This window comes from Callithrix jacchus, chromosome 1 (genome assembly GCF_049354715.1).
Source record: "Callithrix jacchus isolate 240 chromosome 1, calJac240_pri, whole genome shotgun sequence".
Lineage (NCBI taxonomy): Eukaryota > Metazoa > Chordata > Mammalia > Primates > Cebidae > Callithrix > Callithrix jacchus.
Window position 1 is genome coordinate 218,555,162 of NC_133502.1, and position 9,596 is coordinate 218,564,757.

Sequence of the window (9,596 nt, forward strand, 5' to 3'; positions counted from 1 at the left end):
GGCTTCCTGGAGGAGGGGACTCCTGGGGAGCAACACCCCAGCCAGCCGTACACATGGGGGTGGCATGTGTGCACATGTGTGTGAGGGCTGTATCCATTTAGCGCCAGAGGAGGGAGGCCCACACTCACAGCCTTGCCGAGCCAGACCCCCAAGCTAGACACTCCTAGCCGTGGCTCCCCACAGAGGCAGCAGCCCCCAAGCCAGACACCCGTAGCCCTGGCCCCCAGCAGGGACAGCAGCCTCCAGCGGGCGGGCCCCTTACAGTTTGAGGATTCAGGTAGGATGGACATTTCCACTTCCAAGACTCACCAGGATTCCCTACCTGCAGTCACCCAGGCCACGGCTGGCCACCAGCCACCCTGCCAGAACTGCGTGTCCTGAGTGTGGGCCCCAGCCTATCCTCAGCTGCACTCCCGCCCGCACTGTCCCTCTGGGAAGTCCGTGGTCTAACATCCCGTCCAGCCCAGGACTTGCCAAGCATAGGCCCAGGCCTGGTCACTCCCAGCAGGGCCACCTTACTCTAGCTGTGAAGGAGGCTGTGACACAGGATGGCCGGGCCTCAGCCACCCAGAGCTGCCTCCCCCAACCCTGTCCTGGCTTGGAAGACTGGCTCTCACCCTGCTGGGCCTGGGGACCAGGCCTGTGGGCAGAAGGGTCCCTCCAATGCCCAGGGTAGGCCTGGGGTTGTCCAGGCTTCCCGGGTCCCACTTCCTCCAGGACCTGGCCTTGGCCCAAGCACCTGTTCTCTCCACGTGGGCACCTGGGCCGCCAAAATCCCTGCTGGTGGAGCTGTGGGCGGCCGGGTTGTCAGCACACCAGGTGGCAGCCTCTGCCCCAACCTCAGGCTGCAACACCAGTCACCCAGAGCCCCAGCAGCCGGCTGCGGCCACAGTGGCAACAGGCCGTGAGTCTCGGGGTGGAGCTGTGCCAGCACAGAGCTCCTGACCCCACGCTGCTCTCGGGGGTTGGGACCTGAGAAAAGGTGTCACTGCTCACTGGGTCCCCCAGGAAACTCCATGCCCCTTTTGGGGCCAGATAAGCTGTGAGAAGTTGCCTTTCATTGTGTAAAACTGTTTTATGCGGAATTCAAGATGCACACATGCCGGGCGCGGCGGCTCATGCCTGTAATCCCAACACTTTGGGAGGCCGAGGCGGGTGGATCATGAGGTCAAGAGATCGAGACCATCCTGGTCAACATGGTGAAACCTTGTCTCTACTAAAGATACAAAAAATTAGCTGGGCATGGTGGCGCCTGCCTGTAATCCCAGTTACTCGGGAGGCTGAGGCAGGAGAATTGCCCGAACCCAGGAGGCGGGGTTGCGGTGAGCCGAGATCGCGCCATTGCACTCCAGCCTGGGTAACAAGAGCGAAACTCCGTCTCAAAACAAAAAAAAGATTCACACGTGACCTTCCAGATGAAGCCACAGCCTGAGGGAGCCCCTTGATCTGAGCCTTGCAGGAGACCCTGGGGCGGAGGGAGACTGCTACACCTGACCTGGATTCCACACCCACTGGAAAGTCAGAAATGTGTGTGTTGTAAGCCACCGAAACACGGGGTTGTTCTGAGGCAGCAACAGATCAACACGACGTTGAGGGTGGAGCCAGCTGGGCTTGCTGGCTGACTCTGGGGTGTTGGAGGACCGGAGCCCTGACCTGAGCCCCTGGCAGGTGCGGCTGGTGGCACTGGGACAGGGACAATGAAGCCTGCAAGTCAAGAACTCCGCGTTGTGGCCGGGCGCGGTGGCTCACGCCTGTAATCCCTGCACTTTGGGAGGCCGAGGCGGGTGGATCACGAGTTCAGGAGATGGAGACCAGCCTGGCCAACATGGTGAAACCCCGTCTCTACTAAAAATGCAAAAAATTAGCTGGGCATGGTGGTGCACGTGCCTGTAATCCCAGCTACTCTGGAGGCTGAGGCAGGAGAATCACTTGAGCCCGGGAGGCGGAGGTTCCAGTGAGCCAAGATTGCGCCACTGCACTCCAGCCTGGGTGACAGAGTGAGACTCCATCTCAAAAAACACCAAAAAAAGAACTGCTTTGACTATGTTACCTTTAGCCACTGTCTGGTCTCCAGTGGGGTGTGGTACCAGGCAGGGAAGGTGCTGGACACCCTCAGACCCGATGAAACCCTGAGGGTGCGTCCTCAGGAGGACAGATGGAGGAGCATGGCTGCCCACCCTCAAGCCTGAGCCAGCCACATTTGTTAGTGAGGAAAGAAGGAAAATCCCTCTGAGGAGATGCGGAAGGAGCAGAGTGAAGAGTCCAGAGCCTGAGATCCTGGATGCCGTGAGGGAGGTGGGCTGGGGAGAAGGGGCCTGGGAGCTGTGGATGGCCACAGCCCTGTGTGCCTGTGAGAGGGCGGGGACGGTGGGAGGTGAAGGCCCAGGGAGTCTTGTTAGGAGGAGAGATGATGCCACAGGTTTGTTTGTCAGACACCGTGGAGGGGAGACTGAGGCTGGAGCAGGGGCCTGTGAGGGGCTCACTGAGGTGGTGGGGGCAGACAGGGAGGGAACAGGGTGATGGTGAGGAGGATGGAGCAGGAGGAGCCCGCAGCTGGGCCGGGTGGGTCAGGTTCAGTGGTGGCCGTGGAATCTGAGCTGGGTGAGAAGGGCAGGACGGTGTCCGGCAAAGAAGCTGCGGAGATGTACATTGAAACCACAGTGAGACACCACCTCACCCCCGCCCCGGGATGGCTGTCATCCAAAACCAGCAAGCAGCAGGCGTCGGCAAGGATGTGGAGAAACGGGAACACTCACGCGCCACTGCCGGGAATGCAAAACCGTGCAGCTACTGTGGAGACAGTTTCTCAAAACGCTCAACACCGAGTCCCCCAGTCCGTTTTGCTGTAACAGAATACCTGAGATCGCGTGACTTTTAATGAACAGAAATGTACTGGCTCATGGTTCTCGAGGCTACGAAGTCCACGTTCAAGGGGCTGGCATCTGGCAAGGGCCTTCTTGCTGCACCACCCATGGCAGAAATTGGAAGAGCAGGAGAGGGAGGGGAGGGAGAGAGTGCATGTGTGCAGGAGGAGGCCAAACCTGTCTTTTGTGATTATTATTTTGAGATGGAGACTCCCTCTGTCGCTCAGGCTGCAGTGCAGTGCTATGATCTCGGCTCACTGCAACCTCCGCCTCCTGGGTTCAGGTGATTCTCCTGCCTCAGCCTCCCGAGTAGCTGGGATGACAGGCACCTGCCATCATGCCTGGCTAATTTTTTTGTATTTTTGTAGAAATGGAGTTTCACTAAGTTGGCCAGGCTGGTCTGAACTCCCGACCTCAGGTGATCCGCCCACCTCAGCCTCACAAAGTGCTGGGATTACAGGCGTGAGCCACCGTGCCCAGCCCTGAGCTTGTCTTTTTATAGCAAACCCACTGCTGAGACAACAGCATTCATCCGTTCAGGACCCCATGACCCAAACACCTTCCATCCGGCCCCACTTCCCAACACCATCAAATTCGGGATCAAGTTGCCAACACATGAACTTTGGGGGACTCAGTGAAGCCATAGCCCCAGGTGATCTAGCGGGTCCACTTCTGGGTAAATACCCCGGAAGAACCGAAATCAGGGCCCGGGAGAGAGACTTCTATACTCATGTTCATGGGAGCAGCATTCCCAACGGCCAAAAGGTTAAAGCCACCCTGGTGCCCTTCATCAGAGGAGTGGATAAGCAAAATGTGGAATACCAATACCGTGGAATATTACGCAGCCTCGAAGAGGAAGGGAGTTCCGACGTGGCTACAGCACGCACAAACCTTGAAGACATTCAGCTCAGTGGGATGAGCCCGACACGGAGGGGCAGATCCCGAGCGCGAGGTCCTGAGACTCATTGAATCCATAGACACAGAGAGTAGAGTGGTGTCTGCCAGGGGCTGGGTAGCGGGGGTCAGTATTTTTTTTTTTTTTTTTTTTGAGACGGAGTTTCGCTCTTGTTACCCAGGCTGGAGTGCAATGGCGCGATCTCGGCTCACCGCAATCTCCGCCTCCTGGGTTCAGGCAATTCTCCTGCCTCAGCCTCCCGAGCAGCTGGGATTACAGGCACGCACCACCGTGCCCAGCTAATTTTTTTTGTATTTTTAGTAGAGACGGGGTTTCACCATGTTGACCAAGATGGTCTCGATCTGTTGACCTCGTGATCCACCCGCCTCGGCCTCCCAAAGTGCTGGGATTACAGGCTTGAGCCACCGCGCCCGGCCGGGGGTCAGTATTTAATGGGAATGAAGCTTCTGTTTGGGGCCATGAAAAAGTTCTGGAAATAGAGAGTGGTGACCGTCACACAACGTCGTGAATGTGCTTACTGCCACGGAATTGGACACTTAAAAATGACACGACAGCAACGTATCTGTTACTTATATTTTATCGCAAGGAAAATGAAAAGCAGTCGAGTTAGTTCGGTGCAGCATTTCCACTCTTCTGGTAAAAACCAAACACACGTGCCCATCTGAGCAGCAGATAACGAGCTGTGTGACTTTAGTGGTGCCACATGGGAGTCCTGCAGTCTGACGTCTGCATGAAACCTCACCTTGCACAAAATGAAGATATATGGTGAAATCAGGGCGGGGCGCGGCGGCTCACGCCTGTAATCCCAGCACTTTGGGAGGCTGAGGTGGGTGGATCACCTGAGGTCAGGAGTTCAAGACCAGCCAGGCCAACATGGTGAAACCCCGTCTCTACTAAAAATACAAAAATTAGCCGGGCGTGGTGGTGGGCACCTGTAATCCCAGCTACTCGGGAGGCTGAGGCAGGAGGATCACTTGAACCTGGGAGGTGGAGGTTGCAGTGAGCTGAGATCGCGACGCTGCAGTCCAGCCTGGCAACGGAGCGAGACTCCACCTCAAAAAAAAGACAGGATAAATGTGTGTAATCCAGGGATTTTGGATACCAGAAAACACCGTGATAAGCTGAGAAATGGATCACAGAACAAGGAACAAGCTTCGTCCGTTGGTACCTGTAATGTCACTTTTTCCCGTCCTTTGAACAAGGAGCCCGAGTTCTCCCCGTGCGCTGGGCTCTGCAGACCACGTGGCTGCTCCCAGGAGTCAGGAAGGACAGTGGGACTCATGGAGGAGGCAGGGTGAGCCGAGACCGAGGCCGCCTGTCCCTGCCACCGACCAGGACGGTGTTCCGGCCTCCCTGTCTACTCAGAGTGACCCTCCCCACCTGCCCCACAGCCCCGCAGGCCACAGGGGAGGGCAGAAATGGAGGGGACCGGCACATAGGGACCTGGGGGTGTTGGCTCTGAGGTCTCCGGGCCTGGGGTGCTGACCTTCCCTGAGCCCTGAACTGGGTCAGAATGAGGTGCTTCCATCAGATCTGCAGCCGGCTGGGCGGCTGCCCCGTCTCACAGATGAAAACATATTCTGAGGCCCGAAGAGGGCCCAGGCCCTGACTCTGTGGCCCAGAACCAGGCTCTCCCCATAACCAGCAGTCTTCTTTACCACAGGCCACTGTCCGCCCGAGCCCTGCAGGCAGGGACCCCTGGTTTTGGGCGGCCCTGAGTTTGGGATTGGCGGCTGGCTGTGTGGCCCCTCAGAGCCCCTGCACACCCACAGACACACACACTCGCCTGGCACCAGTTTCCTAGTCATCCATTTGTCATGCAAATGACCCTCCTGGGGCCCAGGCGCCTCCCCAGAGCTGTGTCTGTTCAGGGCAGGGCCCAGGCCCATGGGGTCCTAAAGTTCCCTGGCCTCAGCTCTTGGCAGCTGTGGGTGCCTCTCGAAAGAGGGCCAGCTCCAGGTGCAGGCTGGCCTGGACGACCCCTGCCTAGCGTGGGGGCCGCAGCCTCAAGGCCCAGTCTGGCCACCACCGAGTCCACTAGAAGCCCAGTGTGGCTTCGTTCCCTGGTGGCTTCTGGAGCAGAAGTGGAGTGGGGGGCCAGGCCTCTTTCCCTCCTTGGCTGCCTCCAGGGCAAGAGGGAGGGACTCTCAGCCCATGCCCACTGACAGACCCAGCCTCCATTCCCGCTAAAGCCCCTCTATGGCCCCCAGCCCTTGGAGCTGAGCCTGTGAGAGCCATCTGCACAGGGTGGGCTCCAGAGGTAGGGCTTTGAGCCTGCTCCCTGCACGCCCAGAGCGCAGCTGGGGCAGATTCAGGCATCCAGGCCAACAGGGTGAGCCTGTGCTAGGCTTGGGCAGGACCCCTGTGCTGGGGGCGGCCAGGCTCCGAGATGCTGGCTGAGGGACAGATGCTCCCTCCTGTCCTCTGGGGCCAGTGGACTCTGGTGCAGCCCCCATGCCTGCTGTCCTGTCCCCACACAGGCACACACGGGGGTCACGGGGGCAGGTGGTCCAGACACTTCTCAAGGTAAAGCTGAGAACACCACCCCGTCCCCTGGAACCCATCCTGGCAAGGGGTGCAGGAGCCCTCCGTGGCCACCTCACAGGACCGGGTACTCCACAAGGCGGTCCGCTGAGCCAAAGCAGCTCTGCTGAGGGAAGCCCTCCCAGGGCACTGCCGCGGAGCTGCCCCGGGGCCTGGCTACCCACAGCTTCCCCAACAGGCTGTGCTGTGCCTGGAGCCCCCCAATGACCGTCCTGTGCTCTGGGGACTCTCGTGGTCCTCTGGAGGGTGGGCTCAGCGGCATCAGCTGCCAGAGAGGCTAACCAGGCCTCATGGCTCTTGACCGTACGTCCAAGATGTTGCCTGGTGTGGTGGGGTGTATTGCTGGCCAAGAACTTTCTTGCTACGGTCTTTCTTGGTGCCTGTCTCCCCTGGGTTCTCCGGCCTCCTTCGAGCCCTTGTGCTGACGGTATGCTGTTACCAGGTGACGAGGTGTCTCAGGCACTCCTTCAGGGTGAGCAGTCAGCTCCTGCCGCTTCCAGGGAAGAGACGTAGAGAGGAGGGAGCAGCCACTGGTGCCCGAACCCACAGCAAACCCCCAGGGCCTCGTGTGCCTCCCCTCAGTGCTCAGCTGCCCCCCAGCTCTCCTCCCTGCCCCTGACAAAGCCCCCACGGCCTGATGGAGCATCCCACCACCCCAGGAAGATGGGTCCTCTCCTCTCCACCCCTGCCCAGGTCCCTGGGGGAGGGCTGATCCCTGTCCCAGCTGTCCCCCAGCTCTGGCCAGGGCTGTCCTCAGCACCGGTCGGGAAGGCAGGCCCCCATCACCCTCTCAGGGCCACGGGCCTGGGGCAGGCCAGAGGGCTGGGTGGGGACCCCTGGCAGGGCCTGCCTGCAGCTCCCACTGGTGCTCCAGAGAGACCCTGCACCTAGGAAGGTGCCTTGGCAGGGACCTGAGCCAAGCCCTGCCCGCCTGGCCTCTGCCCCAACCCAGACGTCCTGAGAAAGCCCCGGGCTGAGGCCCATCCAGGGCTGTGGCTGCGGGTGGGCAGGGCAGGGCAGACGCAGGATGGGCATGCAGGTGGCTTGAGTGGGAGCCCGGAGTCCTGCAGGCTGAGCTGGGCCTCGGGCCTGGTTGGGCATCTCCAGCAGGGTCAGAGTGAGCCACTCTCCCCCAGGGGATCCCTGGGTGGACCCGGTGGGGTGGCCAAGGCATGAGTGCCACACCCAGGCCACCGCGGGGACGGCTCCACATGGAGGTCCACGGGCAGCAGAACCCTTGGGCGGATGCCCTGGCCTTGCAGCCACCCTCCCACTGGCCCCCAGCCACGGTGGCGTCCCAGGACGCGGTGTGCAGCCGAGAACAGGGCGTGTATTTGCTCAGGGCGCCCAGGAGCTGCAGCCTGCAGGACAAGGGCCCATTGTGTACCCAGCTGCCCCGCCCAGGGCCTGCCCATGCCCCTTAAACCCTGTCCACACGGCCCCCCATACACAACACTCTCTGCCAACCCTTCTACCTGACCCTCTCGGCCTGTGCCCCCACCCTGCCCCTCCACTATCGCCCGTCTGCACCCCCAGCCCATCGCCCCATATTTCCTTGGCCCCCCACCCTGACACCCTTCCACCCACCAGGACCCAGGTTCTTAGAGCAGAGTATGAGATTTCTGGCATTGGTGCCTGGACTCCAGGCATGGGCCTCACTCACTGGACTCTGCATTTAGTGGGCGGCTCAGCGCCGGTGGAGCAGAGCCCCCTTGGCTGGTGGGGGCACAGGTTTCCCAGGGGAGGGGCCCTGGGGAGAGTCCTTGGCTGGAGAGGGGGGCGGGCAGTCAGAAACCTTCCAGGTGGGTCCAGTATGCTGGGGGCGGCACAGGCCCAGGGCTGGGGCCCTCTGCAGGTGAGTCTCGCTGTGTCCTGCTGCGGGCCAGATGTGAGGCCTCAGCTGTGGGGGCATGGGCCATCAGAGTCGCACCTTCCCTCGGGCCCCAGCTGTCGGCCTTTTTACTCTAGAGGGGCTCGGGGAGGCCCTGACACCAAGGGAGCTGGGCCGCCTGTACCCTCCCGGGGAAGCAGACCCTCCATCTGCCAGAGAAGCCTGGCACAGCCACACAGGGCCCCATGACGCACACGACCCTCCAGCCCCCAAGCAGCTCCGAGGGACTGGCGTCGCCATCCACCTGAGGGAAGCACAGTGGGGCGGGGGGATGTGGGGGACAGGGGGGTATAGCGGGTGGTCGGGGGTGGGGCCTGGGCTGGACTGTGTTGCTGGGGCCGGGGGGGGGCAGGGGGAGGAAGGCCACGGGCCAGGCTGTATTTGGGGGGGCCAGAGGGTGGGGCCTGGGCTAGGCTGTGTTGTGAGGTGTGGGGAGTGTGGGGCCTGGGCTGCACTATATTGTGGGGTGCACCCTGGCTGTTGAGGTAATTCTCTACCCAGCTATTCGAGTAACAAGGATGACCTGGCCCAGCCGCCTGCTGGGAGCTCCCGGCAGTCCCGGGGGCCACCCTGCCAGGCCTGCTCCACAGCAACACGGAGGGTCTGCAGCATGTTCTCCCAGGCCGTGTGGGCTGAGGGCCGAGGACACCAGGGCAGCACAAGACTGGCACAGCTGGGGGGGCCTCACTGCCAGAAGGGCCCCTGGGAGGCAGGGCAGGGGATGGCTGCCTTTCCACGGCCCATCCACCCACTTGGTGACATTTGGGGGTCTCTCCCGACCAGGCTCTGACCTCCTCCCGATCCCCGCCCCACCCCAGCTGTGATGTCCTCTTATTCCAGCCTCACAGGGGCCTCAGGCCGGGCAGCAGTGTTTGGCTCACAAATGAGGAAGTGAGGCTGGAAGTTACCGGGACTGGGGCAGGGAGGCTGGGGGGGGTAGCAGAGAAAGGGGGCGGGAGCTGGGGGGCTGAGGCCGGGGGCAGGGAGGCTGGGGGGTTGAGGCCGGGGGCAGGGAGGCTGGGGGGGCTGAGGACAGGGGCAGGGAGGCTGGGAGGCTGAGAATGGGGGCAGGGAGGCTGGGGGGGCTGAGGACAGGGCAGGGAAGCTGGGGGGCTGAGGACGGGGGCAGGGAGGCTGGGGGGGCTGAGGACAGGGGCAGGGAGGCTGGGAGGCTGAGAATGGGGGCAGGGAGGCTGGGGGGGCTGAGGACGGGGCAGGGAGGCTGGGGGGCCTGAGGATGGGGGCAGGGAGCTGGGGGCTGAAGACAGCCTCCAGGTTGGGCCAAGGGCTGGCCAGGTAGAACCAGTCTGACCGGGTGCTGCGTGTGAGTCTGCGTCTGTCTGCACACTGGTCACATGTGCTGTGGACCTCGGCCAGGAGC

At 61.7% G+C, this 9,596-nt stretch overlaps 1 long non-coding RNA gene across 1 annotated transcript; it reads right to left on the bottom strand.

Moving 5' to 3' along the window:
* Positions 1–4,341: 4,341 nt before the first annotated feature.
* On the bottom strand, positions 4,342–6,811 carry LOC108588222 (uncharacterized). The gene is made up of 3 exons (XR_013524334.1): positions 4,949–6,811; positions 4,713–4,833; positions 4,342–4,522 (listed from the first exon to the last, which is right to left on the bottom strand). It is a non-coding gene; the product is annotated as an uncharacterized LOC108588222 (long non-coding RNA).
* Between the last annotated feature and the right edge of the window lie 2,785 nt (positions 6,812–9,596).